At 41.4% G+C, this 9,313-nt stretch overlaps 1 non-coding gene across 1 annotated transcript; it reads right to left on the minus strand.

The window, feature by feature from the left end:
* Positions 1 to 3,913: 3,913 nt before the first annotated feature.
* Positions 3,914 to 4,020, minus strand: LOC147947603 (small nucleolar RNA R71). Its single transcript, XR_015595630.1, has one exon. It is a non-coding gene; the product is annotated as a small nucleolar RNA R71 (small nucleolar RNA).
* Between the last annotated feature and the right edge of the window lie 5,293 nt (positions 4,021 to 9,313).

Below are 9,313 nucleotides of genomic sequence, written 5' to 3' on the forward strand. Positions count from 1 at the left end.
ACCAAGATCAACGGCGTGAGTGAGGATGGTTACAAGTTGCGTGAAACTGACTTTCTTTGTGGTGTGGTGAAAGAAAGATGTATGGAATGATGATGTATGGAATGAATAGAAGTCAGGGTGTTTCAATTCCCCTTATGCAGTTGCAGTATAAGAGGTGTCAATCCTATCTGAGTGATTGTGAACAATTAAGATGTGCATATGAGTCTACGTCAAGTCAATTGTAAAGATTGTTTGTCACTAACAATCCTAAAATGAGATATGAAATGCAGAAAGTAAAAACAACTAGAATAAGATACTAAATGCAAACAGAACAGACAAATTAAAGCTATGATGAAACTAGAACAGAGATAGACACTAAGCTAATGAACTAATGCAAGACAAGTAATGAACAGGAAACTACGTGAATGCAATGGAAATGAAACAGGAATGAAACAAGACAATCACAAATTAAAAACACAAGTTCTAGGGATGAACTCGAGCAGCACTCGACCGAGTGTAGGTCGAGTACGTGGTCGAGCTAGACTTAAACGTGAAAACAGAACAACACAAGAAAAACAGAGCAATGCTAAAACTAATCAAACAACAAGCAAGCAATGATATTTAGACTAAGATTTCAATAAACAAAGAAGGCCTTGAGGAGGGATTCATGGGCTGAGCTAATCATTGTGGTTATCTAACTTGGTCAACAAATCTCAAGCAAACATTGAGCTGATCTCTAGACATACTATTCTAAGACATGTTTAATCCACTCTCATGGCAAGAAACAATCAAACCTATGCATTTCTAGACTTGTTCTCACAAAGAAAAGAATCTACACAAGCAGGCATTAAGCAATACATCTCAAACCAAACAAGACTTCTAATCTCTTAGCAAGCCTAATGGTAAGCTCTAGATCTAGCCTTATCTATGCTCCTTAGACATTGGTGTGATGCTAAGATGCTTGAAATCAAACCCTACCTTCTCAGATATAGGATCAGCATTAAGATCATCTAGCCTAGAAGAGATCTACAACAATCAAGCTTGACCAAATCAAACAAACCACAAGATCAACCCAGCCTAACCCATCCTCAAGGTCCTAAACAAATTACTCACAAGAACACATGGTGAAATATGTCAAAAACCCAGAAAATAATGAAACTTGCATCATTAGAAAGATGAAACAGAGATCTACAATATTGATGAAGGAATAAAACTCGAAATCTTAATACTTTGAAAGTTATGAAACAAAAAAAATATAAGAATCTAGTCTTTCTCTCTCAAACAAGTACAAAATCTAAAAATAAAAGAAAGTGCAAAAGGAATAAAATCTAAAAAAGGTAAAAACTAGGTTTTAGACTCTCTAAAAAGCTGGACTCTTTGGTGGCTGCAGGTACAAGGTCCTTATATAGGAGGTGAGGTGGAAGCCCTAAAAATACAAAAAGTCAAAGTAGTTAACGGCTCGGTCAACTCGAACCAGTGCTCGGTCGAGTGGCTGGTCGAGCTGGCTTCTCTCGTGCATTCTCCACTCGGTCGAGTCCTCCTCAGCACACGGTCGAGTGGTGCGGTCGAGTTGGACTCCGGACCTTGATTCTACAGCCTTAACTCTCTTGTTTTCTCCTCAGGATTGCTTCACTTCTCCTCAGCATTGCTTCCATGCTCCTTAAGCTCCAAAGTCACCTGTTTATGAATGAAAAGATGCAAATGCAATGCAACTATACTCTAATGCATGATTAGTCCTAAAGCTACACAATAATGGCCTAAATGGATAGCAAAAGATGCAAAAGTTGTGAATAAACTAAGGGAAAACAAGGTAAAATATATGAACATCAACACCCCCAAACTTAGTCTTTGCTTGCCCTCAAGCAAATAATCAAGACAAAAGAAGGTAGGTGAGGTTTGAAAGTGGGATCTCAGCTCCTAAAGCTTGCAAATAGACTATCTAGAATCAATGTCCAAGTTACTAGTACTATGATGCAAGTTGAATGAGCTATACTTAAAGACTTTAGACAAGCATATCACAACCTTCACTGATTTGAGCCTTAGATGTCCACATGCATTCAAATCAACCATTTCCTTTAACATTCATTAATCAAGAACATGAATCAATTATGTGCAATGCTTAAACTCATTTGGCTTGGCAGTAAAAGGTTTAGAGACAATGATGGTCTCTTTTTAGAGTAGGGCTTATCAATATCAAGGTTCTCTCATAAAAAATGGATTGAGCTTTAGAAGAATGCTAAAGGTAAGAACACTTAGATACATACAAGAACAAAACCTTGTCTACCCAAAGGCACCCAAAGTGTTTATCCTATCAATCTAAACTCAATTGATCCTAGTGCTACCCTTTAACTTCTTTTCTTCTTTTTCACCCTTTTCTCTTTTGGTTTTAAAGTCTTAGGAGAGATTTCTTATTTGATCTTTCTAGTGGAATGGGGGATTCTTACTTATTTGCTATGGTTCTCTTTTCTTCTTATTCTTAAGACATATAAGCATTTTGCTAGACTTCTCTTTTCTTTCTTTCTTTTCTTTAATTAGAACCATCTTTAAACAACCTTATTCTTCCCATTCTTTCACTAGACTTTAAATTTTCTTAAACACATTCCCCTCCTAAAGACTCTAACCTTTTCTTTCTCTTTTTCTTCTTTTCTTTTCATGACAGCCAAGTCCCAAACCCAACAAGTGAACCACCTAGTCCTATCTAGTTTGAAAAATGCAAACTAGAACTACACAAGGCTTTACTCTTGTCAGTTCCAACCTAACACTTTCTACCAAGCTCAATCCCAAAAATAGGCCTCACACACACAAGAATAAACATGGCTTGAAAGAAGGTTTGGTTTAGGGGTAGGGGAACTGATTCTTAATGAAGAAATCAGCTACTTGGATCAACAAGAGTGGTAAAAAGGAAGAAGATGATCCAAATATGCATATGGTATCCATGAGTTTAAAGCAATGCACACATTGATAATTGAAAGTCAATATTAGGTTCTTATAAATAGGAAATGGTTTCAAATCTCAACATGCTTCAATTTAGACCAAATGCAATGTAGGAATTCAAGGCTTGGTTCAATCTTATTCTTCTAACCACTCAACTAGCATCAAAGTACTATTAACTTGGGCATTGATCCTAGTCTAGTGAATAAACAAGCTAACAAGGGAATACTCATCATAGATCCCTAATGCAAATACTATACAATCCTACATGAAACATGCTAAACAAGATCCTAATGTGCAGTGCAAACTACATGAACACTTTTTTTTTATAAAGATTTTTGCAAAAAATTTCAAATTTTTAGGGTTTTTCTATGCCTTAGATGTTATGCAAGTATTAACATGATGATGCTAAAAATTTGAAATAAGAATCACAAAACACAATGTCAAATGCTATCTCAAACCCTCCTCCAAACTTAAATCACACAGTCCCTGTGTGAAAGAAATTTGATTGAGGATCCAAGATGAAAAACAAAAAAACAAAACACAATGTCAAATGCAATGATATCTACAAGTGAAGGTGATAGTGGTACCTTAGGGATTGTGGAAGTAGTTGTCCACATCCATCTGCATGCTGTCATAGGAGTAGTTGGGGTCTTGCTGGTGACTTGGAGGTGGAGATTGGGGCAGCTCGACAATAGGAATCGACCGGGACTCGGTCGAGTACGTGCTCGAGTGGGGGGGTCGAGCTGGACCACGAGTGTCAAAATGTTGACCTTGCTGCTGGTAGAACTGCTGGATCCATGAAGTACTGGGGTGGGATGGGAGGGTAACTTTGATATCCTGGATAAGCAGCTGGATAGTCAGGGAATTGCGCCTCTTCCCATTCTCCCTGGGAGATAAGGCTCATCATTGGGAGAAAAACCTTCCCAAGGGTTCAATCACCACCTGGGATGGTTGCAAGAAAGCATTATTGGCCAAGTTTTTCTCCAACTCCAGAACAGCACGTCTCAGGAATGAGATTTCCAGCTTCACTCAGAAGAGCTCAGAATCATTCTGTGAAGCCTGGGAGCGTTTCAAGGGTTACCATAGTCAGTGTCCACACCATGGTTTCAGCAACGAGTCACTGCTGAGCACTCTCTACCGTGGGGTACTACCAAAGATCCGTATGCTGCTTGACACTGCTTCTAATGGTAATTTCCTGAACAAAGACGTTGAGGAAGGATGGCAACTGGTGGAGAATCTCGCTCAGTCTGACGGCAACTACAATGAAGACTATGACCGCACAGTTTGTGGTGACGCTGGGTCTGAGGAGAAGTACAAGAAAGACCTCAAGAATGTCAATGAGAAGCTTGACCGTATCTTGCTAAGCCAGCAGAGGAGCGTCCACTTTGTATCTGAGGATGACTCTTTCCAAGTTCCAGATGGGGAGGGTGAGCAGACTGAGGAGATCAGCTATATCCAGAATCAGGGTGGGTACAACAAAGGTTACAACCAATACAATGCAAACCCTAATTTGTCTTACCAAAGTAACAATGTTGCCAATCCGCAAGATCAGGTGTATCCCCCTCAACAACAACAGCAAGGTCAACAAAAACCTTTTGTGCCTTACAATCTGGGATTCATTCCCAAACAACAATTCCAGCAAGGTTACCAGGCTCCCTCAGGACCACCGCCAGGATTCCGCCCTCAACAAGTTCACCCTACTACAGCCCCAGATCAAGAAATGAAGCAAATGATGCAACAACTTCTTCAGGGTCAAGCTAGCGGTTCTATGGATACTACTAAGAAGTTTGCTGATCTTAGTCAGAGGATGGAATGTTCCTACAATGATCTGAACGTCAAATTCGAAGCTTTGAATTTGAAGATAAAGTACATGGAAGGCCAATCCGCATCTACTTCTGCACCAAAGCCTGGCCAATTCCCAGGAAAGGCTGTTCAGAACCCCAAGGAGTTCGCCAATGCCATTATGCTGAGAAGTGGGAAAACATTGCCTCCCAGGCAAGGAGTACCAGACATCACTAAGGACAGTGAAGAATTAGATGGGGAGGATTTTGGTCAGGACGACACTCAGATGGAGAACCCAGTTGAAGCAATCAAAGACCCGGTTGAACCAGTGAGGCAGTCCGAACCTGAAGCTGTTAAGGAGCTTGTTGTTTCTGATGACAGACCTATGAGGTTCATCCCTCCACCGTACAAGCCTCCTCTACCATTTCCAGTGAGGTTCAAGAAGCAGCTTACTGAGAAGTACAAAGTCTTGTTCGAAATACAAGTCAAGGAGATTGAGTTGAGGATGCTATTGCTGGACGCATTCGCACTTGTTCCCCACTACCAGAAATTCCTCAAGGATTTAGTGATGGAGAGATCAAAAGAAGTTCAACGCATGGTGGTACTAAGTCTTGAGTGCAGTGCAATCATCCAGAAGATGGTTGTACCCAAGAAGCTCAAAGATCCTGGATCATTCACTCTACCCTGCTCCATTGGACCTATGTCTTTTGATAGGTGCTTATGTGATCTTGGTGCTTCAGTTAATCTGATGCCATTCTCTGCGGCTAAGAGGTTGGGTTTCACAAGGTTTAAGGGTTGCGACATCTCCCTCATCCTTGCAGATAGATCAGTGAGACTTCCACATGGTATTTTAGAGGACTTACCTGTCAGGATCAGAGACGTGGAAGTGCCAACCGACTTCGTGGTTCTGGAGATGGATGAAGAACCAAAAGATCCTCTGATCTTAGGAAGACCGTTCCTGGCGACTGTTGGAGCCATCATTGATGTCAGAAATGGCAAGATTGATCTTAATCTAGGCGACGACTTCATCATGAAGTTTGACATCAAGGATACTTTGAAGAAGCCGACAGTAGGAGGACAAATCTTCTACATTGAAGAGATGGACAAGTTGGCTGATGAGTTGTTAGAGGAACTAGCTGAGGAGGACCATCTCAAAACTGCTCTGACCAAGGATGGAGAAGGAGGGTTCCTGAATGAGGAGACCACTTGTTACAAAAATCTGCTAGACTCCCACAGAGAAGCAGATGGACTAGAGGAGTTCGACCAACTATCTAACGCAAATTAGGTATGTGAAGTTGAGACAGGGAGTTCAGAATGTGATATCTCCCACTCACCGATGTCAAGACCTGACTCGAGACACCGACACCCCGCTCGATCGAGTCTTACCCCTCCCACTTGACAAAGATCATTCCAGACCCCCATGTTGACGATTGGTCGGAACTGAAAGCTCCAAAGGTAGAACTTAAAACTTTCCCTTCCGGACTCAGGTACGTTTTTCTGGGAAACAATTCTACTTATCTTGTCATAGTGAATGCTAGGTTGAGTGATGATGAATTGAGGTTGCTAGTAACTGAGCTTAAGAAGTATAGAAAGACTATAGGTTATTCCTTAGATGATATCAAGGGAATCTCACCTAGTCTTTGCACACATAGGATCAATCTTGAAAATGAGTCTTATGCTAGCATTGAACCCCAAAGGAGATTAAATCCTAATCTGAAGGAAGTAGTAAAGAAAGAGATTTTAAAACTGCTTGATGCTGGAGTTATCTATCCTATCTTATAGTACTTGGGTATCTCCAGTACACTGTGTACCTAAAAAGGGGAGAATTACTATGATCAAAAACGAAAAAAATGAGTTAATCCCAACTAGAACTATCACAGGACATAGGATGTGCATAGACTATAGGAAGTTAAATGTTGTATCTAGGAAGGATCATATTCCTCTCCCTTTCATTGATCAAATGTTAGAAAGATTAGCTAGTCACCCCTACTACTGTTTCCTTGATGGGTATAGTGGATTCTTCCAAATCTCTATCCACCCAAATGATCAGGAAAAGACAACATTTACTTGTCCTTATGGCACATTTTCCTACAGACGCATGCCGTTTGGTTTGTGTAATGCTCCTGCTACCTTTCAGAGGTGCATGACGTCAATATTTTTGGATCTAATTGAGGAGTCAGTGGAAGTATTTATGGACGACTTCTCTGTATACGGTTCCACTTTCTCATCCTGTTTGTTAAATCTGTGAAGGGTATTGACGCGATGTGAGGAGACGAACCTGGTGCTGAACTGGGAAAAGTGCCACTTCATGGTCGAAGAAGGAATCGTCCTAGGACACAAGATCTCTGAAAAAGGAATTGAGGTTGACAAAGCTAAGATTGAGGTCATGGTTCAGCTTCAACCACCTAAGACAGTGAAGGACATCAGAAGTTTTCTGGGACATGCTGGGTTTTACAGGAGATTCATCAAAGACTTCTCAAAAATTGCAAGACCATTGACAAGGTTGTTGTGCAAGGAGGTGGAGTTCGAATTTGATGCAGCTTGCTTAGAAGCCTTCAGCAAGATCAAGAAGGCCTTGGTTTCAGCTCCAATAGTACAAGCTCCGAATTGGGATCACCCTTTTGAGATCATGTGTGATGCTTCAGACTTCGCAGTTGGAGCTGTTCTGGGACAGCGTATTGACAAGAAGCTCCAGGTTATCTACTACGCAAGTCGCACCTTGGACAAGACTCAAGGAAGGAATGAAACCACAGAGAAGGAGCTCCTAGCAGTTGTGTGTGCATTCGAAAAATTTAGGAGTTACCTTGTGGGCTCGAAAGTCATAGTGTATACCGACCATGCTGCTTTGAGACACATCTATTCAAAGAAGGATACCAAGCCAAGATTGTTGAGATGGATTCTGCTACTTCAGGAGTTTGACATGGAGATAGTTGATAAGAAAGGCATAGAAAACGGAGTTGCAGATCACTTGTCAAGAATGAGGATTGAAGATGCTGTTCCAATTGATGACTCAATGCCTGAGGAACAACTTCTGGTCGCCCAGGTTTGTGAGCAGACGCATGACATAGAGCTTGACAACCTGAAAATCAGATGCATGGCGATCACTTCTGAGACTGCACCATGGTATGTAGATGTCGTGAATTACAAGGTCTGTGGAGAAGTTTCTAACGACATGGATCCTTACAAGAAGAAGAAGCTTCTCAGAGAGGTCAACCACTACTTCTGGGATGAACCCTATCTGTACAAGAGAGGTTCTGACGGTCTGTTCAGAAGATGCATAGCAGAAGGGGAAGTGCAGGGAGTGCTTGAGCACTGTCACGGTTCCACCTATGGAGGCCATTACGCCACATTCAAGACAGCTCAGAAAGTTCTCCAAGCGGGTCTCTGGTGGCCAACCTTGTTCAAAGACGCTCACGGTGTCATCACCAAGTGTGATGCTTGTTAGAGGATGGGCAACATCACAAGGAGGAACGAGATGCCCCAGAATCCGATCCTGGAAGTAGAGATATTTGATGTTTGGGGAATAGACTTCATGGGACCTTTCAACCCTCCGTCTAATGGTAATGTCTACATTCTGGTAGCAGTTGATTACGTTTCCAAGTGGGTCGAAGCCATTGCCAGTCCTACCAATGATCACAAAGTTGTTCTGAAGTTGTTCAAAAGTATAATATTTCGAAGGTATGGGATACCCAGAGCAGTGATAAGCGATGGTGGATCTCACTTCGTTAAAAGGTGTTTGAGAGTATGCTGAAAAAGTATGGGGTCAAGCACAAGGTATCTACTGCGTATCATCCTCAGACCAGCGGACAGGTTGAAGTCTCAAATAAGCAAATCAAGGGTATCTTGTCAAGAATTGTTGGGGTTTTGAAGAAAGATTGGTCCGTTAAGCTGGACGAGACTCTTTGGGCGTACAGAACAGCATACAAGACGCCAATAGGCAGAACACCATTTCAGCTGATATATGGTAAAGCATGTCATCTCCCTATGGAGGTTGAGTAAAAGGCACTTTGGGCTATCAAGCTGCTGAACTTGGATATTGATACAGCTCAGGCTAAGAGGACTCTTGATCTACATGAGTTGGAAGAAATCAGACTTGATGCCTATGAGAGCTCAAAGATTTACAAAGAAAGAACCAAGAATTTTCATGATAAGAAAATTGTTGTCAAGGAGCTCAAAGTTGGAGATCAGGTTTTGCTGTTCAATTCCAGACTTAAGTTATTTTCTGGAAAGCTTAAGTCTAGGTGGTCTGGACATTTTGACGTCAAGGAAATTCTGCCTTTCGGAGCCATCACTCTTCTGAACAAGGATGGTAGCGAGTTCACTGTAAATGGTCAGAGAGTCAAGAAATATTTAGCTGATCAAGTCCGACCAGAGAGGTCTTTTGTGCTCCTCTATGAACCCCAGAAGGCATAAAAAGCTGAAAAGACAAGCTAGAGACTTTAAACAAGCTCACTTGGGAGGAAGTCCCAAAGGTATCACTGTAAATATTCTGTCAGGAAAAGTTACAGAAGGGATAAAGCACAAAAAAAAAAAAAAAAAAATAGAATTTGTTGGTTTTATGCGAGAATAGAAGGCTGAATAGAGGGGGAATCTTAATTATTGGGTTTTGTCACTCCTT

This window comes from Camelina sativa, chromosome 3 (assembly GCF_030686135.1).
Source record: "Camelina sativa cultivar CO46 ecotype springtype chromosome 3, ASM3068613v1".
NCBI classification, from domain to species: Eukaryota; Viridiplantae; Streptophyta; class Magnoliopsida; order Brassicales; family Brassicaceae; genus Camelina; species Camelina sativa.